This window comes from Schistocerca nitens, chromosome 8, assembly GCF_023898315.1.
Source record: "Schistocerca nitens isolate TAMUIC-IGC-003100 chromosome 8, iqSchNite1.1, whole genome shotgun sequence".
Classification (NCBI taxonomy): Eukaryota; Metazoa; Arthropoda; class Insecta; order Orthoptera; family Acrididae; genus Schistocerca; species Schistocerca nitens.
The window spans coordinates 416503678-416527565 of record NC_064621.1 but is presented as its reverse complement, the minus strand read 5'-3'; the positions used below and the strand labels follow the sequence as shown (position 1 = coordinate 416527565).

The 23888-nt window shown below is 44.8% G+C and overlaps 1 protein-coding gene across 1 annotated transcript in view; it reads right to left on the bottom strand.

Annotated features, from left to right (window-relative positions):
* LOC126198906 (bumetanide-sensitive sodium-(potassium)-chloride cotransporter-like) overlaps positions 1-23888 on the bottom strand; it is a 553300-nt gene that overhangs the window by 273597 nt on the left and 255815 nt on the right. The gene's annotated exons all lie outside the window — the stretch shown is intronic.

The following is a 23888-nucleotide window of genomic DNA, read 5'->3' as shown; positions in this document are numbered from 1 at the left end:
AGCATCTTAATAGCTTCCGCCCGTCGGGTATCGTATTTATCGAAACGCATCTTGAGTTCTACTTACGAAATTTTCTATAAATATGAAAAACACTTCACAATCCCTCTGTGATGGAAAGTACGTGTGAAAGGTCAAAATTTCATTTGATAAATATCGTGCTCTTCTGGTGACTTGTGAATGAAAAAATGGTTCAAATGGCTCTGAGCACTATGGGACTCAACTTCTGAGGTCATTAGTCCCCCAGAACTTAGAACTAGTTAAACCTAACTAACCTAAGGACATCACACACATCCATGCCCGAGGCAGGATTCGAACCTGCGACCGTAGCAGTCGCGCAGTTCCGGACTGAGCGCCTAGAACCACTAGACCACAGCGGCCGGCACTTGTGAATGAAAGCTGATAATATACACGCAGCTCTCACATCCTGCGCGATATCTATCGCCTTACCAAGTGATCAGTGGAGACAGCTCGCACATCCTACGCGATAACTATCGCCTTAACAAGTGATCAATGAAGACAGATCAGTGATATGCAGTTTCGAAGTACGAAACGCCACTGCAGCACAAGCTAGGATAGCATATTTGGCGCTGACTTTTTCAGAGGACTGAAGGTAAAAAAAAGAGAGATTCGAGATTATGTCGAACGATAGATTTACAAATGGCTCTGAGCACTATGGGACTTAGCTTCTGAGGTCATCAGTCCCCTACAACTTAGAACTACTTAAACCTAACTAACCTAAGGACATCACACACATCCATGCCCGAGGCAGGATTCGAACCTACGACCGTAGCGGTCGCGCGGCTCCAGACTGTAGCGCCTAGAACCGCTAGGCCACTCCGGCCGGCGATAGATTTACAAGTCGATACGATCATTATTAGTGGCGTCAAAATTGGGCGTTCGTGGAGTGCTTACCAGAGAAAGTATTTGTTTGTGTACAACGAACAAGGACCGTCGTTACAGCACGAGACTGAAGCCGTTTTATTGTCATACAGATCGCGTTTACAACTTAAGTGAGCAATCTCATACAGCTGTCTACTACTTCTGACCAGGATGAAGCTTTCGCTGCGTTGTATGTCAACTTTGACGGTTTTGTATATGATGAATTCATTCAACGACCTCACGCTGTTGTCCACTCTGTGACAGATGCCTTACGTAGTGAAACGTTCCTTTTGTCCGTAACTCGGAGTTTTTGTGGTGTCGCGTGAAATCATAGTCATGACTCCGCCCAGAATCCTCGCACTCTTGGCATGTACGTCACGCGAGACAAATTAAGCGAATACTGCCCCGCGGATTTAATCGAAACTTCAGTAGCGAACCCGGATTAATTCTCTGGACTACTACGTGAAAAAAAATCCATACATATTATAATAGTGTATGTATGTACCACATCTCCTCCTAAACCACTGGATCGATTTCAAACAACCTTGGTCACATATCACTTACTGCCTGGAAAGAATCACTGTGTGGTAAGAACCAACTCACTTTTAAAGGGGTAGCGGTGAAATAGTGTCACAGCTCACGACACGCAAATAGCGAAACAATACTCATCTAGTACTTGAGAATGAGAGTTCTTAGTGATGTGCAACTAACTCTACACGTAATGTCCAACCCTTACGACAGAAAACGATGCAAGGAAAAATGTTTATCGCTTACTACATTTTGGATGTTCATCCAGTAAAACTGCCACATTAGGCATGAAGTTTTAATTTTTTACTTATTTACTGCTAATTCTAATTGCAACATATGTTGTGAATGCTGCATGTGTTCACATATATGCTGCATTTGTTCACATAGACCATTGAATGTACCTGGAAAAATGTATGGTTCTACGGCACATAGATCAGGAGATATGACGTCATAAACACAGAGCTGCGTGAAAGCGAAACTGCAGGGGGAAATTTGCTACAGATAAAGGAGAAATATGTGTTCAGGGGCAAGTGGTATATGTTAAATATATGTAAAATATATGTGACAAGTGCGTATGCAGGGAAAGCAGTGGGTAAAAAGCCCTTCCTTAACCCCTGGATCGATTTCAGCCAAACTTGGTATGCATGTTACTATCTGGAAAGGAATACTTTGGGGCTAAGAACTAGCTGTGACCTATTTGGGTGGGGTGATAATGTGGAGAGATGTGGACAGAAAGAGAGGGGTAAGGAGGCTGTGGACACATATCGAGGCTGGAGCCGATGAACAGAGAGAGGGAGAGAAAGAAAGGAAGAGAGTAAGGGAAGAGAAGGAGATGCCCAGAGAAATGAAAGAGAAGGTAATGGACAGACGGAGGCGGTGGAGGAGAGTAGTGGGGCCCGGTGGAGATGGACAGAGAGGGGGAGGATGAAATGGAGAAAGGAAAGAAGATGTGATGGATAAGGAGAGCGGGAAAGAGGAGATGGACAGAGAAAGGAAAGAGGAAGAGATGGTTAGAGAGAGGGGGAGGAGCAGATGGAGAGAGAGAAGTGGAGGAACAGATGGACTTAGAGAGGGAGGACAAGTTGAACAGAGGGGGAAGGTGCAGATGGACAGAAGGGGGGGGGGGAACATATGGAATGAGAGAGGGGTAGGAGCAGAGAGATAGGAGAAGGAAGTGGAGAAGATGGACAGAGTGGTGGTGGAGGAGGTGGGCAGAGAGAGAGAGAAAGAAGGAGATGGACAGAGAGGAGGAGAAGGACAGAGAGGAGGAGAAGGACAGAGAGGAGGAGATGGACAGAGAGAAGGGAGGAGGAGATTTACAGAGAGAAGCGAAGAGGAAATTGGCAGAGAGAGCAGGTGGATAGATGGACAGGGAGAGGGGGGAGGAGTAGGCAGAGACAGGAAGAGATATGGACGGGGAGGGGATGAAAGAGGAGATGGAAATACAGAGGGATGAGGAGGTGGAAAGAGGGGGAGGAGGAGATAGAGGGAGAGTATGAAATGGGCAGAGGGGGACAAAGTAGAGGGTCAGAGGGGGGAGGGGCAGATGGAATGAGAGAGGGGGGGATTGGCAGATGGACAGAGAGAGGAAGGGGGGATATGGACAGAGAAAGGGTGAAAGAGGCGATGGACTAATAGAAGACTGGAATAAACACATACATGAGTACGTACGAGAGTCGCCAGTCTCACTTCGACTGTGAGACACTGTTAGACTTCTCACAAGTCGAAAGTCATTAAGCCACTTTCAGGAAAGATTCCGACATTCGACCTCTGGGCTAGAATAGAATCACTGCCACAGTTTACAAGCAGACTTCAGCTGGCCACTATCAACTCTCGCTGATAATCATAACCACCACAGAATCAGGAATACAATTTAAGGGAATATAGTTCAAAGTCAATAGAGAGAGAGTCACTCAAAAAAACATCATTCTCAAATTTGGCATGAAATGAAATCTGTGGTCGTGACTTATCTCCAGCCACGTCCGTTTCGTTCATCCATCCAGCTAGCTACGCTGTGCTATGCTCTGAGTTCTGTGTTTTTACTGAACAAGTGCAAACGCAGTAATCCACAAAACTCGCGGAGAAAAATAGGAAAGCGCCTGAGCAGAATTCCACGCCCACGCAGGCGAATGATCTTTCGAATGATTTGTAGATGTTCCATACCGGAAAAGTAATCTCGTCGATCACCAAGGATCACTAACTCTCGATTTCCGAAATAACCACTTACAAACTTCGTCCCAGACGGCCCAAGACTTGGCACCTCAATCCCACGATGCTGCTGGGCAACTTTCGATTTCGGGAGCCCCCCAAAATGCTCCTCGAAAGTATTTAACCCTCAAATATTGTAGCCAACCAGAATCAGGAGCACAGAGTAGGCAATTGATTGGCAATTTCCTGCTCCTGCTTACGGCGCCTCTGTAGGGTGCTTCTTAAGGAGAATGCTTCACGAACTTTTTTTCCAACGAACGCTAGAAACACAGGCAGTCTTGGGGAAATTATTCGTCCTTAAAATCAGATCAGTCACCTCCGAGCACCACCCATTTAGCAGGATTAGGGAAAGCCCACTCCACATCGAGTCCATGTCGAACCAAAATCCCCTTCCTCCTGCAAGTGGAAAATAATCGATGCGACTACAATAGCGAATAGGTCTATCACATTTGGGTAGCCGGGAAATGATACATTACAATAGTTCGTGACATTAGAGATTCTATGACTCTTCTCCAGTAGCACTATAGAAGATCGACACTGGAAATTTCGCATCTACGCTAAAATAAATTATGTTTTATCAGCGACAGCTTTAATCAAGTTGGCTACTTCTAGATATAATCAATTTGATACTGATATTGCTAACAGATAAAGTAATCCCTCAGTGCTACAAAGTCAATGTCACGTTGTGTTTGCAAGGTGGTCTCGCACAGGTTGAAGGTGGACGATATAGAGACTGTTATTACAACTACCAATGATACAGCGGACTGAAAAAAATGACGTAAATGTCTTAAGGATGCGCGATAAGCCATCTGGAACAACAGACATATGGTTCATACTCGCGGTGTGTAGAAGAAATCTCGGAGAACTAGAGAGCGCAAGAGGATGAAACATACAAACTCTTCGCGTAACCAAAGTGGTCGATGATACTCAAACGGAAGGAAAGGGCAGAAATGACGTCAAGCAACAATTTAAGCAACTGTTTACTCCATGTATCTACTTCTGCATGAGAAATCGTTATTTATACATATTACATATTTGCACTGCGTCTTTATTTTTATATGTAGCCCCTGTTGTTAAAATCAGTGACCGCAACACATTGCATAATAAAAAATAAACAACAGCTTTATGGTATTACAAGAAGTCATTACTGTAAGGGGAGAAGAAAAATTTTCGTTTTAGGGCGTTGCTGCAGCCTATACGCAATGTAATGGGACTCCGATGCGGGAATTTAAACATCGACATGCAAGGAATTAGTGTGGCTCACGTGTCTTTCCGACGTGCGTGCTGTAAATGTGGGGACGTGTACTATGGAGACATTATTAACAAATGCGTCAAAATAGGACCAACGTACTGTTATTCTTCTATTGACTGCGGAAGGACAGACACCGGTAGACATCCTTCGGAAAATGAAGAGCCGGCCGCGGTGGTCGAGCGGTTCTAGGCGCTTCAGTCTGGAACCGCGCGACTGCTGCGGTTAGAATCCTGCCTCGGGCATGGATGTGTGTGATGTCCTTAGGTTAGTTAGGTTTAAGTAGTTCTTAAGTTCTAGGGGGTCTGATGACCTCAGATGATAAGTCCCACAGTGCTCAGAGCCTTTTTTTTGTGAATGAAGAATGTAGTATGTTTGTCGAAAGCCACCCTTATGGAAAGGTGTGCCAAGTCCGTGCTGGTCGCGATTGGACGCAAGAGGTCCCTATTCGCAAATGTCGTAGCGTAAAAGTTACGCCAAATCGAGTATGAGTCACTCGAGCTCCCACCCTATAGTCCTGATGTCTCCCCACGCGATTGTCTAGCCTTCGATCCCTTAAAAAAGGCCTTCAGGGTCGACAATTCCTAAAGGACGACGATGTGCAGCAGGCAGTTGCAGACTTTTTCAAATGGTTCAAATGGCTCTGAGCACTATGGGACTTAACATCTGAGGTCATCAGTCCCCTAGAACTTAGAACTACTTAAACCTAACCTAAGGACATCACACACATCCATGCCCGAGGCAGGATTCGAAACTGCGACCGTAGCGGTCTCACGGTTCCAGACTGAAGCGCCTAGAACCGCTCGGCTACACCGGGCGGCGCACTTTTTCGCACAGCAGGAAATGGTATACTACCAAACGGGTCTCTTGAACGTGGTGCGTCGATGGGATGATTGCCTCAACTTTTATGGCGATTTTGCCTGACTGACATACTGATTCTGGGCTGTACGTCTTTCGAATGGAAACTTTTTCATCGCCTTTTATGCAGTTTATCAGAGCTGTGCAACACAATCAACAAAATATATTTTGGAACAGTGATCAAAAGCCATCGTTAGAAATGTTAAGGCAGCTGGCTCCGAAAAGCGGAAGGTGAACATTAGCGCGCTCTGGCTGTGTAAACACTTCTTACTCAGCTAGTGATCGTGCAATGTGTACGGTGATAATTCGTTGTGGTATTCGATAAACTGAAATAGACTCTGCCAAATCGCCAAAACTTTTGCTACGCTGCCATCACCACCATGGACCGTGGCGATTGCAGCCCCTTTGCAACACAAGTTTCGCAAAACCAGCCACACGGTGTCACAATGGATACTGATGCATTTTATGCACGAATCAGTGAAGTGATTAGCGACGCAGTCATCGTGTCCCACAACGCAGACACACACACCAACATATTCTACCTGTCGATACATTTAAAACGAGAGACCTGCAACCCTCATAGAAACGTCAGCGCGACTGTAACAGAGGGACACGACGACCGAGACCAAATGGAGAAAGTGTTGCGTGTCGGCGCCACCAAAGAAGGAACCGTCACCTACCAATATGTGAATTGCGTTGTTAATTTTTAAGCAACTTACCACAAATGATCTTTTATCTTGTTTTCTTTGAAGTAGAGACAGAAACATAGGCAGACTCCATCCTATGGCGCTAGGCAAACTTATTAGACGGGAATGTGAGTAATTACTGAAACATACAATCAATATTACAGCAGCAGGGAAAAACTGAGACTGCGTCAAGAGTATCAGCGTTCTTGGATCAGCGTTCTTTCTTAGCCAGACCAAATTTGGAGGCCTATATTCCGAAGTTTTCACAACTAAACAAGGCATCATCAATGATGTTGAAACCTCCCTTGCGGAGGGCGAATTACGGACGGAAACGACCTGTTGCAGCGAAGTTATTGCCATCAGGTGATTTAGTAAAATTGTAAACCTGAGCGGGAAAAGGGGAGCAAAGCTGTCACCAGTTTTTATTGTAACAGATCACTGCGGCTCTCACAGTTGGTTTATATTTATGGAGTCCTCCGACCAGTGGACGTGTGTGTACCCTCCACCTTAAAGTGCTATAATTGTTTGCGATTTGGATATGGCAGCGAACGGTGGAGAAGTGAGATAAAATATATAAAATATTCGTACTGTGGGGGGCCAATCAACAAACCTGTATTCATGGTATCGGTTGTCACATTGCCGTATCTCCAACCTGCCCAATGTATCTCAAAAACAAGAGAATTAACAAAATTGTGTCTCTCAGTAACATTACCTACCGAGAAGTAGCAGCTGTGTTTGAAAAAAAGACCTTATGCGAATGCAGTTACTTCTCCCTCAAAAATTCCGAGACAGGATACATATTATCCGACATTTTCGACTCAGATGTGTATCAATGCAACTACCGGCAGTGCCACCTATATCTGCAGAAACCAGCCATGTAATGACGACTGTTCCGGCGTAACTACAAGCGCCGGCACGAATACGAAGAACGCAAGAGCAGAGAAGGCTGTGAGACGACGTCAGCCAATAGCCCGTTGACAAAGATCGCGCCACGACAGGAGCGGCCCCTACAAGAAGAGAATATAAGCACGGCTCCTGCCATCCTCGGCCGCACAATACTAAACTGGTACTCGCATAACAGTTATTAGTGATCCATATCAATGGCATACATGGATATTGTGTATAGCCAAGGACTGACAGTTTGAATGTCGCCCATCACTTGCGACACGTTCTTGTAAATACCAAGTTAAGTATTGTCAATCCTCTTTATTGTAATAAAAACTATTAATGCGATTTGCTCGAATTTTTGTAGACATATCCGAGAACGCAGCTTCCTTTAGGCACCCTATAAGCAACGAATGGGCAGAACCCCACAACGACTTCAGGAACGGTGGCTCCAAGTGGATTCAGCGCCGATACCACCGCCCCCTCCTCTCATACAGCATGCCCATCTACAGCACCAACAACGCACAAATTCAACAAAACATAAAGGAAACAAAACATAATGGATCCCACCAAAGCGCAGTCCCCCGGGACCAATTGTACGAACCAGAACTCCGCCTGCCTCTTGCTCCGATGGATCCCAACCCCTACCCATCACAATTTTACAGACTCTGCCAACAAAATGATGTTGGCAACTACCTGGTTAACAACATTTCAAGTATAGTAATCGCAGTAGTGAATGATGTATTGTACCAGCAGATTACTAATGGGCCCACTCCTGTACTACAAACAGATTCGATCCGGATGTCAATCCAAAACATGTCGACCCCACTCCTTATCCCCCAAAATCGCCTGTAAAATCATCCAGTGGGACGCAAGATAGCTAGCTCAAGGCAACTAAAGAAATCCTTCGACATTTTCTGCTCGTAACTAAAGTACACGTTTGTGCCATCACCGAAACATGTTTAAACTGGATACTATGTCATCTGCAAAACAGAGATAGTGGCTACAGCGGTGCAGCGTTGTTGGTTATACAAAATATCCCGTTTTTGCTGTTAATATTGCCATTCAACAATAGGAAGTATCCGCATGCGCATCAAAGACTTCCATTTGAATTTGGTCTGACCATAAAAACGTCAAGGCAACAGTTAACAACAATCATTGCCTCTATCTGGAAACCCTATTAGGTGACTTTAGCGGACACCACACATTGTGGAACTGCGGGCGTGCCTACACATTGGGAGAAATGCCAGTGGCACTCCTAGATTCATAAAACGTTACAGCGCTACATCATACAGTCTGCAAAGAAACATAATCAACCACGATTTGGAATGTCATAAGGAACATAAAAAACGGCCTGACGATTGACACGTGAGCACCTTCACAATCTGACGTACTGAACAAGGATGACGAGGCGGAATATGAGGAGGACAACAGTGTACGTACACGAACCTTTTTACTGGAAGAACTCCAGATTGTGCGCTCTCGAGAGAAGGGTACTGCACTTGGCCCGGGTTATATTGACTACCCAACGCTACGACACCTCCCAAGGAAACGCAAACTGCTGCTGCTAAAATTTACTAAAGCGTATGGACACAAGATCAAAATCGACTCACTGAAAACATGTTGTGTTGTCCTCACCTACAAATAGGGAAAAAGATGTGAGAAACCCGACTATTATCGGCCTGTCGACTTACTACTGTGCTCGGCGAAGATGATGGAAAGTACTATAAAGCGGCGCTGAGAATGGTGGTGTAAAAAGAAGAAAATGTTATCGGAAAAACAGCTTTGGTTTCGCAAAGGAAAAGGGACAACCTCCTGTGGTTAGTTACTGACATGCAGCTAACTTTCTCTAGGAATAATTGTATGATGGCTGCTTTCGTAATGTATGAAGTTCGTTCAAATGAAACCTGGTCAGTGCATCTACCTTTGCCTTACACGGAAGGTGGCACCACATAACTGCGAGTATGATTGCGCCGTCTATTGGTAGAGAGACTGACTCGTGCGCACCGTTTGATGTTGCATAGTGCCAGTGTGGTTTCACGCCGAAGAGCAGGTAGTCACACAAGTTATTGTGCACTACCGAACATGCAGGCGAGTAAGCAGGAACAACGAGGAGTGATTCGATTTTTAGCGGCGGAGGGAGTTGGAGGCTGTGAAAGACATCGACGGAAGAACGCTGTGTACGGTGAGTACAGTCTGAGTCGTTAAAAGTGTTGTGGAATGGCGCAAACGATTCCTTGAGGGGCGCGAGTCACTGGAAGACGATGCTCGTCCTGGACAAGCTCATCGTGTCGTCACACCGGAAATGGTTGCAGAAGTGGATGCTTTAGTCTTGGACATCCGCAGAATCAACGTGGACGAGATCTATCGGTTACTTGGTATTAGCGTGGGCTCCGCCCACACCATAATGCATCAACACTTGAACTGTCGAAAAAACTCTGCGGAGTGGGTTCCCCACCAACTGACCGCTGAACAGCTCAATACTCGAATGGCGCTGTCTTTGAGTCATCTGAAACGTTATTATGAGGAGGAATACGGCTGTCTGTCGCGTATTGTCACAGGTGATAAAACATGGTGTCACCATTTTGAAGCGGAAAGCAAGCGTCAGAGCAAGCAGTGGAAACATGCGACTTCACCACCTCTAAAGGAATCAAAGGCCGTGCACACCAGTTCTGGTAAGCTCATGATGTCCTTTTATGATCACAAGGGCCCCCTACTTGTCGAGGTCCTGGAACGGGAAACCACCACCAATGCCCAGCGTTATCAAGCCACTATACAGAAACTTAGACGAGCAATCAAGTCGAAACGCCGATGCACGTCGTCCAATGGAGTTATCCTCCTGCATGATAATGCCCGCCCACACGCGCCCAATGCGGTGAAGACGACATTGCAGCAGTTTCGGTGGGAAACGCTGGAACATCCACCGTACAGTCCCGATCTTTCACCTTGTGACTTTCATGTATTTGGACCTCTAAAACAAGCTATTCACAGACATCGATTCGCAACGGGCGACGAAGTGTGTGACTGGGTCCAGGCCTGGATCCGACAGCAGCCTACCAGCTTCTTCAAGGATGGAATCGACCGGCTAGTGTCGCAATGCGAAAAATTTGCCAACAGTTTTGGCTACTATTTTTGAGTATGTGCACTGCGTATAACTACATTTTTGAGTTAATAAAATCGTTACCGTTGCTTTTGGACAACCGTGTTTCATTTGAATGCTCCTTATAGAATGAAGCATACGACAAAGTCGTCCTGTCAGTCTTAGGGAAAAAATTGGAGGTACATATCGTGCGTAACACAGTAAGCTCCCTCAGCAATAGGAAGACAATCATTTTGCAATACGGAACTACACTGGGCCCCAGAGAAACTAGCAGAGGTCTCTCACAGAGATTAGTCTTGGCTCCCTTATTATTCAATCTCTATTCCTCAGACCTTCATGACCTCTTTGCCGGAGACATCCAAATGTTGTAATATGCAGACGACGTATTCATCTATTCCGAAGACAGTACTCTTCAGTCCTGCCAGCTTAAAATGCACACTGCTCTCATACGCTGCATGAATGGTGTACAGAAAATGACCTCGTAATATCTGATAGCAAATCTACTATAATAATTTTTACTCGCCACAGCATTCCGTTTCCCCAATCAATAAAACTGGGACAGCATAATTTTCAGTTGCGAAAACAATATAATATCTTGGGATGATTATCGGTGATAAACTAGGGTGGGCTCATCATACCCGACATATCATTTGTAGACGCGAAAAAGCATGCAATCTTATCACAGCTACGACTGGAGTATGATGGGCGCTGACCGACGGGTAGCAATGAGCTATAACAGTATCTTCTAAAGACACACTTTGATTACGGACACATGTGCTACGGACCAGCGTCACACAGCACGCTCCAAAGACTCGACAGCATGCAGCACAAACCTTTACGTACAGTTACGGCTACATTCATGTCAACGTCAACCAACGTATTACTATGTGAAGCAAATGAACCATCGTTAGAGCTGCGACGAATATTCCTCTGGAACAATTTCTCCCACGGCCCATTCTCGACGAATAACAGCCCCTTGACAAAAAAAATTAGGGAATTAACAACCTCCTGCGTGAGCGGACGATATTTGACAAATAAGGAACTTCCACAATCGCGGCTGAATATGTGGAGATGCAGGCATTAAGGCAGATGGTGTAGGAAAATCTCTTATTCCGCACTCCAACGGATTGCACGGTACGTCGAAACTGCAGATTGATGCCAGGAGCAGAGCTATGTTTCAAAACGGAGACCCATCTAACGCAACGGCAATGGAATTCCGATGCAGCTGACAGCAGTGATCCCTCTCCATCTTCAATTTACAGGCAATGGAATTCCTATCTCACTATCACGATGGGTCCAAATCTAGTGAGAGCGCTGGTAGTCGTACTAGGACGTCGAGGCTTATACAAGCTAGATCCACACACCACTGTTATGACAGCCGAGCTGACTGCCGTTTTGGACACCCTGCTGTTGGCACAGACGATCACAGCAGACACAGTAGTCGTATCTCTGATAGTATGTCACACCTACAACGTATTAGACACCATCATAGTAGGTGTGCCAACCCACCAGTTGCAGCAATTGTCAACGTTGTGTTTCGGGTACAGCGGAACTATGGCAGCATCGTGATGGTAAGGATGAAAGGCAGCTCTGGGATACCTGTAAATGAACAATTTAGGTATAGGGTGACAATTGTTGAACTATATGAAATAAACGTAATTTAGTTAAAGTGCACACACTTTATTCAACATGCAAACGTCGCTACAGATATTCCGATGTAGGTTATGACATGTTCGATATGCCTGCCATCATTGGCGATGACGTGGCGCAGACGAATAGCGAAATTGTGCATTACCCGCCGAAGAGTCGGAACATTGATGCTGTCACTGACTTCCTGGATGGCTGTTTCCAACTCAACAACGGTTTTGGGGTTATTGCTTTACACCCTATCTTTAATATAGCCTCACAAAAAGGAGTCCATGTGTTCAGATCCGGAGAATATGGCAGCCAATCGAGGCCCATGCCGGTGGCCTCTGGGTACCCCAGAGCCAGAATGCTGTCCCCAAATTGCTTCTGCAGGACATCAAACACTCTCCGGCTTAGATGGGGTCGAGCTCTGCCTTGCATGAGCCAACTCGTATTCAAATCAGGGTCACTTTGGATAGAGGGGATGAAATCATCTTCCAAAACCTTCACGTCCCGTTCAGTAGTCCCCGTCCCATCAAGGAATATCGACCGATTATTCCGTGACTGGACATTGCACACCACACAGACACTCGTTGAGGCTGAAGAGACTTCTCGATAGCGAAATGTGGATTCTCAGTCCCCCAAATGCACCAGTTTTGTTTGTTGACGAACCCATCCAAATGAAAGTGGGCTTCGTCGATAAACCAAACCATATTTGCATTAAAGTCCTGTTCGTCAGTTCTATGGATAATAGTGTTGGCGAAACACAACCGCTGTTCCATGGCCCTGAGGCTTAATGGCGGATGGGTTTGAATTGTGGATGGAAAGAGAGGCAGGTCTTCAACAACAATATTTGTCGCAGTGTCTCCTGGTTGCTTTCCATCTGTTGTGCAGCTCGGTTGATCGATTTCTTGGGTCTTATTTGAAATACAGAGCGTGACTTCTCGATGTTTTCAGGCGTTTTCACCCTTTTTGGACGACCAACATAGCCAACACTGTCATGACGAAAACTTTCCGTTCTCTCAAACTTGCGAATCAAATTCTTGATTGTTGGCACGCTTTGACTGGTCGTCTTCAGCTTGAACTCTTGTCGCCAAATTTCCTTTGAACACCAGTTGGGCTATTACTGCCCTCATAGAAGGCCTTCACAAGCGCTATGCTCTCAGCACGTAGTACCATGACATTTTCTCGTGCAAATGGCCTACAACAACAAGGCGCGTGCGCATGCGCATACTAATTCCATAATGCCCCGTGGCCAACATTGAAGTTTGAATGCCGAAACGCAAACCGGTCAGAAGTTGTGACGATTTTATTTTATATAGTTCAATAATTGTCATCCACGTATCACACAAACGTCCTAGTAAGTAATCTTCGGGCTCTTGGCCATCGGTTCCCAAGCAGCCTCCAAATCTTGTTCGCATCCAACGATATAGCAACATATGTACTACTATACAAGTTCGTCGACAGATGTAGGCCCCTGCGCTTGGAAATTAGAATTCCAGGAGACAAGCAGCGTTCAGTTAACCGACTATATTCCCATATGCTATTCAGCAGAATATGGAATGTCTCTAAATGTATGTCACTATGTACGTCCTATATGATTGTATCTGAATACGTTTCTGTATCCGAATATGTCTCTTCTGTACAATCCGGATCTTGTATACTGTTTTTAAGTTCTGTTTAGGTAGTACATGTAGACCCGCACAAAAATTCAATTCTCTACCCGCAGCTTATCAAACAATCTTACCGGACATACAAAAGAACAATTTATAGTTAATTTAACTTCCAACACTTTCATGACAATTTTTCGTCGAATATTGTTACAGACGATGAAACATGGTTTCATCATTTCGTACCGGTAACGAACCGGCAATCCATAGAGCAGAGCTACACCACCTCTTCACCAAAGAATAATCCGCGCCCTAAGCTGGTAAAGTCATGGTGGAGGTTCGTCTGGGACTCTGAAGGAATTATTCTGTTTGATGTCCTCCTTCATGGTGCAACGATCGACTCTGAAGTGTATTGGTCTATCCTGAGGAAACTGAAGAAACGACTTCAGCATGTTCGTCGCCACAAAAATGTAAACGAACTTCTCTATGGCAACGCAAGGCCTCACAGAAGTCTGTGCACCAGAGAGGAGCTTACAAAACCTCACTGGACTGTTCTTCCTCACCCACCCTACAGCTCGGATCTTGCACTTTCCGACTTCCGTTTGGCCTAATGAGGCATGCACCCCGGGGGGAAGCAGTATACGGATGACGAGGAGGTTATTGATGCAGCAAGACGCTGGTTCCGACGTCGACTAGTAGAGGGCCTACAGGCGCACACAGTAAAGAGGCATAAGGCCGTCCATTGAACGGAGGTTATTTTGAAAAATAGAACATTGTAGCCAAGAGATTGGGGAATAATATGATGCATTGGAATCCTGAATAAAAACCAACGTTATTTTAGAAAAAGAATGTGCTGCGTTACTTGTTGAACGCGCCTCGTTACTGAAGCATGCGCAGTAAGTAGTACAGATAAGAACAGAATGGACGCTTTTGAAATGTGATACTAGGGAAAACTGCTGAAGATTAGATGGGTAGATCGGCTAATGAGGAAGCCCATAAACCTTGACCGAAGGAAAGAGAAGTTTGGCACTACACATTCTTAGGCAACAAATAACACGTAATTTGGCAATGGAGGGAGTGACATTGTAGACGGAGGTGAAGGTTTGGGTACAGTAAGCAGGTTCAGAATGATACAGGTTGCGGTAGTTATGCAGAGGTGAAGAGATTTGCACAGGATAGACTAGCGTGGAGAACTGCATTAAGCTAGTCTCCGGACTGAAGACTTCAATAAATAACACTCCTAAGTTGGGCCCATGTGCTCGAATAAGTAGCTTTCTTCTTTCCATTCTCGTTTCTCACTTTATATATTTCTTTCTGTATTTCTCTCTTTCTTACCCCCTGACCACTTGCCCGGTCATTCGCTCGTGCCCTTGAAGCTGGTCGTTATAGAACTGCCTCATGCTGTTAGACATGGCCCACGGACTAGCGAAGCTGCTCGGCTTAACTTAGAACTTACTGCGGACAATTGGCCCGCGGCTTGCTGAAGGAGCTGCCTCGGGCGGTGCCTCAGCGCGTGCCAGCAGCCAGAAGTAACCGGACACAAACCGCTCGCGGAACGTCGGCACAGGAAATGCGAAATTGACGGAAGAAACAATAAAGTGACATTTAGCGTCGATTGCATCACGAGCGCTTACGTAAGGAAGCGACCGCTAGGCGCGTCCCGCAGTGGACAGACGACGTTTCCATTCGCAGAAACTCTTAACGGAGAGCGCCAAACTTTTCCTTCCATCGCCGTTTGATCCCTTTTTTAAAACGTAAAGAGACTGCGCATCGTATCAAGTTGTGAGAGCTAATTTTCATATCACATTCAGACAATCAGAGGAATAATAATGTTGGACGTCTACGTGTTTTTCAAGATCCAAAAGAACTGTTTAACCCTTTCATGGTTAAAATTTATTTTGCAAATAGTTGAAAAATAAAATATTACAAACGTTCTGATCAGGAGGCGATCAGCTGATTGTAATATTTGCAGAAATACTTCAGAGTCAAGATCGCACTTAAATATTTATTTTTGAACTGCTGATCGGGTTCAACAGTACTGTTCTGTCATCTTCGGATGAGATCGGATGAGATCCGAAGATAACAGCAAAGTAGTATTGAAACCGGTCATCAATTCAAAATAAGTATTTGAATGTGATCTTGGTTCTTAAGTATTTCTTCAAGTACTATAAAAAATATAGGACTTGTGATAAGTAACAAACTTTCGCCATAAAAAATTTTAACCTTACCCTTTTTGAAATCGGTGAAGTGGAACACATGTTTCCCACGAACCTAACAAGATCCATGTTTTCATGTGAACCTAGGATTTTCAGAGGTAAATTTTTAATTTTAGAACGATTTTTTCACGATGACAACGAAAACCATAAAATATCGCACACGGGTTTTCAACATAGCATTTGAAGATGGCTTTGACATACCACACGCTAATGTTTTCTACATTCTATGAAGTTTTCTGGGGCATATACGTCCCACTGCATACAAATTATGAGGAAACCGCAGACTTACTCAGATGTGTAATAATATTTCAAATCAGTGTCTATGATGTAAAAGAAAACTCAGTTAGTTACTTCAGGCATTCTCGAAATGGAGATGATGTTGATTTGATCTGAGTTTCTTGTCAAGAACTCGCTGTGTCACCTGTAAACAAACACAACCCTATATGATCGCTCATAGCCTTTTGAATATCCACCCCATGGTCGGTAGCATTTTTCTTCAAGTTCAGAAGGCATCTCGCTACTTGTTAGCACTAGACAGACGTCCTTATGCTCAGAACTGCATACTACTTTAGTGGAACATTTGTATCCCGTCAACAAATGGGTTAATACACTCCTGGAAATGGAAAAAAGAACACATGGACACCGGTGTGTCAGATCCACCATACTTGCTCCGGACACTGCGAGAGGGCTGTACAAGCAATGATCACACGCACGGCACAGCGGACACACCAGGAACCGCGGTGTTGGCCGTCGAATGGCGCTAGCTGCGCAGCATTTGTGCACCGCCGCCGTCAGTGTCAGCCAGTTTGCCGTGGCATACGGAGCTCCATCGCAGTCTTTAACACTGGTAGCATGCCGCGACAGCGTGGACGTGAACCGTATGTGCAGTTGACGGACTTTGAGCGAGGGCGTATAGTGGGCATGCGGGAGGCCGGGTGGACGTACCGCCGAATTGCTCAACACGTGCGGCGTGAGGTCTCCACAGTACATCGATGTTGTCGCCAGTGGTCGGCGGAAGGTGCACGTGCCCGTCGACCTGGGACCGGACCGCAGCGAAGCACGGATGCACGCCAAGACCGTAGGATCCTACGCAGTGCCGTAGGGGACCGCACCGCCACTTCCCAGCAAATTAGGGACACTGTTGCTCCTGGGGTATCGGCGAGGACCATTCGCAACCGTCTCCATGAAGCTGGGCTACGGTCCCGCACACCGTTAGGCCGTCTTCCGCTCACGCCCCAACATCGTGCAGCCCGCCTCCAGTGGTGTCGCGACAGGCGTGAATGGAGGGACGAATGGAGACGTGTCGTCTTCAGCGATGAGAGTCGCTTCTGCCTTGGTGCCAATGATGGTCGTATGCGTGTTTGGCGCCGTGCAGGTGAGCGCCACAATCAGGACTGCATACGACCGAGGCACACAGGGCCAACACCCGGCATCATGGTGTGGGGAGCGATCTCCTACACTGGCCGTACACCACTGGTGATCGTCGAGGGGACACTGAATAGTGCACGGTACATCCAAACCGTCATCGAACCCATCGTTCTACCATTCCTAGACCGGCAAGGGAACTTGCTGTTCCAACAGGACAATGCACGTCCGCATGTATCCCGTGCCACCCAACGTGCTCTAGAAGGTGTAAGTCAACTACCCTGGCCAGCAAGATCTCCGGATCAGTCCCCCATGGAGCATGTTTGGGACTGGATGAAGCGTCGTCTCACGCGGTCTGCACGTCCAGCACGAACGCTGGTCCAACTGAGGCGCCAGGTGGAAATGGCATGGCAAGCCGTTCCACAGGACTACATCCAGCATCTCTACGATCGTCTCCATGGGAGAATAGCAGCCTGCATTGCTGCGAAAGGTGGATATACACTGTACTAGTGCCGACATTGTGCATGCTCTGTTGCCTGTGTCTATGTGCCTGTGGTTCTGTCAGTGTGATCATGTGATGTATCTGACCCCAGGAATGTGTCAATAAAGTTTCCCCTTCCTGGGACAATGAATTCACGGTGTTCTTATTTCAATTTCCAGGAGTGTATATTTTTTCGCTCTCTGTGTGTGTCTGCGAAAAGAATTTAGTAATCCAGTTACGACGTTCCATTCAGTAACTGGAAGCTATACCTAGTCTAGGCTTAAAAATTGGTGAAAACCTCAGTCACTGTTAGTTGTTGTGTTTGAGATGGAAGTAAAGATTCATCTAATGTATGCTATTCCCCACACTCATGTAAAGGAATGTCGAGTTGTTTCTCCAGTTTGCCGAATTAGTTTACTTAAAAACATGAATATCATGAATGAAACATGCTCGTTTACAGACGTTGGCCCAATGAAATCAATGTTAACATTTTATTTACGTATGTCACTTATGTGGATGGAACCTAAGGAGTTAACCAACAGGAACGCGGCACTTGGCTTTTCCTCGGTTTGTGTCCGAGCCATGACTGTCTCCATGAAGGATACACGGTGCTGGTAAAGTTCTTTACAAAAACAGTGACTGTGCGTCAGTAGCCCCGCAGAAGTTCCGGACACTCAAGGGCATGAAAAATGGCAGTGGTCCGATGTCTCCTAAGAGTCTCGAGAAAATGATTATATGTGCAATGGGGCAGAGGGAGGAAAGCAGTTCATCCGACATTTGTTGAAGATGTGGTCACAGCACTGCCTGAGAGTTTGATCGGTGGTGTGTAACAATGTGCACGGGGAACTGTCGGAACGTTGGACATGCCTGTGAGCACGGTGCATAAAATCCTACGAAGCATCCTGAATTGCTATCTATACAGTATCACTCATGTTCAAGAATTGCTTCCTGTTGACCTGCCAACAATACAAACCTTCGTTCTGGAATTTTTTGCTCCCATGAAGTACGCGATGAATGGTCATGGAACATTCTGATTCAGTTGGCAGACGAAGCCCTTTTCCGTCTCCAAGGACATCTCAATACGTAGAATTGCAAAATATGGGCAACGGAAATCCGTACGTACATAAACAGGTATCTCTTCATTCTGCAAAGGTGACTGTGTGACGCGGGTTGAAGACATCGTTTATTGTAGGGCCGTATTTTTTCGAAGAGATGAGTCCTACGTGTCGTGTTACCTGTACCATCACTGGTAAAGGCTGTGAGAGTCTTTTGCCCACCAACGTCTTTCCAAACCTTCAACAGCGTGGATGTGTGGGTAGCACCATTTGTATGCAGAAGTGCACTCCTCCGTACATTGAAACGGCTGCTGCAGAGGCATTTCGGAAATGTTAGACTTATCAGCCGGCACTTTCCTACAGCCTGGTCGACCAGATCTCCTGATCTTAATCCGTATGACTTCTGGCTGGGGATTATCTGAAAGACGTTGTGTTCAGCGGTCCAGTTATGAACGTAGCGAACTGAAGGCACGCATTTCGCAACGCATTCTGACCGTCGGCGCCAAGACACTCCGATATCTTGTGGAGCACGCTGTTTTTCGATTGCAACTTGTGGCAGGAAACGGTGGATGGTGTATTGAACCTGTCTTCCGCCAGTCTCACGACGATTAGAAAACAATGTCAGTTTGTTTTTTATGAGGTTTTTGGCCTCAGTACAATTAAAAACCGATTTTTCCCATCCGATCTGATACGACCTTTCCGTGGTTGATGTTAGTTGTTTAGTTAGATGTTACAAAGATCCACTGAACGACTCTTTTATCGAAGTCAGTTTACGGTGTATGTATACATGGTTAGTTGGTTCAAATGGCTCTGAGCACTATGGGACTCAACTGCTGTGGTCATAAGTCCCCTAGAACTTAGAACTACCTAAACCTAACTAACCTAAGGACATCACAAACATCCATGCCCGAGGCAGGATTCGAACCTGCGACCGTAGCAGTCGCACGGTTCCGGACTGCGCGCCTAGAGCCGCGAGACCACCGCGGCCGGCATACATGATTAGTGTTAACATTAATGAACACATTATTTTATTTCTAAACATGCAATTACATTTAAACAAGATTTTTTCAGCTCTCTTCCAATTTTAAGTAGTAATTCATAAATCGAATAGAAGGAGTTGTCCAGGAGAAATGATTTTAAATTAGATTTAAAATTTACTTCTCTACTTATCAGAGACATTTTATGTTACTGGGAAAATGACCAAAAAGTTTTATTGCTGAGTACTGAAATCCTCTCTGGGCCAGACAGCTTTAACAATGGGTAATAAAGGTCACTTTTCCTTCTTGTGTTGTAGGTATACACATCAGTGTTCTTCTGAAACTGTGATGAATTATTTATGACGAATTTCATTAGCGAATATATATGTTATGACGGGGGCAGTTAAAACGCCTAGCTCCTTGAAGAGGTACGTACACTATGTCCGTAGGTGAACACTACGTATTTTTCTTACTGTTCGCTTTTGTGTAATCAATGCTTTCTTTCTAATGGATGAGTTACCACAGAAAATTATTCTTTACGTCTTGATCGAGTGGATGTATGAAAATATATTAGGAGACTGATACGTTTGTTTCCAAGATTAGCAATTGTAGGAACAGCAAAAGTAGCTGAATCTAATTGTTTAAGAAGCTCCGTAAAATACATCTTGCAGATCAAGTTTTCAGCAGTATGTATTCCTAAAAAATTTGGAGCATTCTACCCTACTTACTGACTCTTTCTCATGTGCTACATCAGTCGTTAGTATGACTCTATTTGTTGCACGGAACTGAATGTAGTGTGTTTCTTCAAAATTTAGGGAGAGTCCATTTTCACAGAACCACTTAATAATTCTTTTGAAAATATCATTTACCGATTCTTCTGTTGCTTTCGCTCTAATGGGATTTATTATGAAACTAGTATCGTTCGCATAATGGGCTTACCTTGTTAACAGTGCTACAACTGTTGACTGCCGAAACCGTGCAGTTTTACACTTTTAACAATACAGATCTATCATTTTAGCCGACTCCATTTGAGTTAAGACGCTTACAGCGTCATCTATTAGTAAAATTTCCATTAAAACATTTTTTGTTCCTTGACGTGTCCTTCTGCGTCAATGATATGCTATTTAAATTTGACATCATTCTGAGCAGTGGTCCTTTTTCTACAGTGTTTTGAAACTGGAACTTTTGTTATGGACACCCTGTACATAAATATAAACTTCAATGTCCATGAACATGTTACAAGGCAAAAAGGAATGCAGTATATCCAGCCAATGAGGTCATCCATCGGCTTATGAAAATTCCATTACAAAAAGTGCAATGCAATTTTCGTTAGTTCTCTACTTAAGATAAAAATTGTTTCATCTTCTCACTTTTTTAACAAAAACCCTTAGGTCATTGCTATTTGATCACTGTTGCTGCTATTCAGTAACAGAATCTTTACAGACTGGAAATACAAGACTTAGTGCAAAGCATCTTACTGCAAGTAGTGCAAGCAGTTTTGTAGATTAAGCCAACAAATCAAACTCACTCCTCCGAAATTGCGCTCTTACATTCACATAATATTGGATATTATACAATAAGATCGAGTGAGGCGCAATCAACAAGACATAACCTAACACCTTACAGTTCCGCGACTGTAATCATTGTGCTACACCGACCACGAATAAGTATTGACCATAGTTTACATCTTGTCATCTCATGAAAGTTTTAATCGTACGTATGTTATTAACTAACATTTAATTATAAACAGCTGTACCAAGAAGAATGCGTTTTCGATGAATCGTCAATGTGCCGCTGCGTTAAACGGCATACTTCCATAACACGCAAGTTACAATACTTCTTTAACCACCAATATAACATTTCCTATCATTTTGTTGCAACAGATCATAATATTAACGACGGATTTTCTAGATATACTCAATTTTCTGTTGCTTAGAAACAGCGTACATACCATATGAGGTTTACTTGAAAGCCAATATGGTGCCTCGCGAGAGAGATGACAAGCATGTGACGTAGGTACCGTTCTTCCTTCTCACTGGTCTACATTCAAACTCACGTTCAGAGTATCCGACGTGCTAAATATTGCTCTGCACCTTCGGAAAGACTCCCCAACGCTGGTTTTTTATCGTGTTACTACGTCAAAAACTCTAAACGCTCAGTGCTCAACGTTCGAATGCACGATCCGTGTGCCGTCGGCGTAACGGTACCAGGGGTTGAAAGGTATAGACGTATGGTAAATTAATTCAAGTTTTGTAAGAAAATATTATCACAGTCTAATATAACAGTCGTGACACTTCGCCTCGATTTTGTTGCCCACCGCGCCAGCAGCGCCCGAAGCGGCCAGTAACTTAAACTGAGAGTTCGGCGCATTCGTGAAAGCGAATAGTGGTTGTTTATTTTTATTTCTACAATGGTTTTTACAAGTGGGAGCGTTTGTAGCGCAATAAATTGCAGCAACAACAGGAAGAAGACACCACAACTGTCTTTTTTTAGGTTTCCTAAGGACCCTGAGAAGTATATACCATCATGTTACTAAACTGTATCGTCAGGATTTACTTGCAAACTACATGTGTATCAATGATCAATGTTTCGTTTTAGGAGCGGAAAATGGCTAGTTAATAGCAGACGAGAAGACCTTATGAAAAAAGACCCAGTTTACCTGCATAATAATATTAAGTTTTGTTCATTACATTAAGAACAAAACCAGTTCATGAACGCAGGCAATAATAAACTCGTGTGGAATGCAGTACCTACACTGTTTGACATCCCAAATAAGCCACGTCAACTGACGATGAAGAGGAAACTGCCACAAAGATTCGACAATCCATCTAAAGCTGTAAAACAGTCCTATGACACAGAAGCAACCAGTTCAACTCTCCTACTTTGACGATGTAGTGGTTAGATTAAGTGCAGTTATTCGTGTCTTACAAAAGCGTAGTGTTTGGTATGTGTTTCATTCACTTCTGTTGTTAGTCACTTAAATTTCCTAGCTTCCTTTGTGTGATGATATTTTGTTAGCACCTTGTTCACTGACAGATTGCTTGAAAATTATTCAAATATTTGGTTTTGTGTGAAATGTAATGTAATCAGCTCATTATAATGTTTTCAACATATATCTCCCACTATTTGGCAGTTGCTTGTCCCAATTAGAATAATACACTACTGGCCATTAAAATTGCTGCACCAAGAAGAAATGCAATGAATAAACGGGTATTCATTGGACAAATGTGTTATACTAGAACTGACATGTGATTACATTTTCACGCAATTTGGGTGCATATATCCAGAGAAATCAGTACCCAGAACAACCACCTCTGGCCGTAATAACGGCCATGATACGCCTGGGCATTGAGTCAAACAGAGCTTGGATGGCGTGGACAGGTACAACTGCGCATGCAGCTTCAACACGATAACACGGTTCATCAAGAGTAGTGACTGGCATATTGTGACAAGCCAGTTGCTCGGCCACCATTGACCAGACGTTTTCAATTGGTGAGAAATCTGGAGAATGTGCTGGCCAGGACAGCAGTCGGACATTTTCTGTATCCAGAAAGGCCCGTACAGGACCTGCAACATGCGGTCGTGCATTATCCTTCTGAAATGTAGGGTTTCGTAGGTATCGAATGAAGGGTAGAGCCACGGGTCGTAACACACTGTTCAAAGTGCCGTCAATGCGAACGAGAGGTGACCGAAACGTGTAACCAATGGCACCCCATACTATCACGCCGGGTGATACGTCAGTATGGCGATGACGAATACACGCTTCCAATGTGCGTTCACCGCGATGTCGGCAAACACGGATACGACCATCATGATGCTGTAAACAGAACCTGGATTCATCCGAAAAAATGACGTTTTGCCATTCGAGCACCCAGGTTCGTCGTTGAGTACACCATCGTAGGCGCTCCTGTGTGACGCAGCGTCAAGGGTAACCGCAGCCATGGTGTCCGAGCTGATAGTCCATCCTGCTGCAAACGTCATCGAACTGTTCGTGCCGATGGTTGTTGTCTTGCAAACGTCCCCATCTGTTGACGCAGGGATCGAGAAGTGGCTGCACGATCTGTTACAGCTACGCGGATAAGATGCCTGTCATCTCGACTGCTAGTGATACGAGGCCGTTGGGATCCAGCACGGCGTTCCGTATTACCCTCCTGAATCCACCGAT